Below are 282 nucleotides of genomic sequence, written 5' to 3'. Positions count from 1 at the left end.
AGTCCGGGAACTTTCCGGACAAACTGTGTATATGTACATATATTAATTATTTACTTACTGACTATGAGTAAGTACAGACAAAGACTGTGTATCGGTCTTCTCACGGGGCATTGGGCCTTCAAGGCACATCTATTCAACTTAGGCCTAGTTGAGGAGAGTAGGTGTAGATTTTGTGGCAAAGAGAGAGAGGACAGCGTGCACATATTGTGTCGCTGCCCGTCTCTAGCACTCAAGAGATTCAGATTTTTAGGCTCCATGTTTGTGGAGCCCGAGGACCTGAAA

The sequence above is a fragment of the Pseudomyrmex gracilis genome, unplaced genomic scaffold (assembly GCF_002006095.1).
Source record: "Pseudomyrmex gracilis isolate BER0280 unplaced genomic scaffold, ASM200609v1 scaffold_3268, whole genome shotgun sequence".
Lineage (NCBI taxonomy): Eukaryota > Metazoa > Arthropoda > Insecta > Hymenoptera > Formicidae > Pseudomyrmex > Pseudomyrmex gracilis.
Note: the sequence above shows the minus strand (reverse complement) of the source record.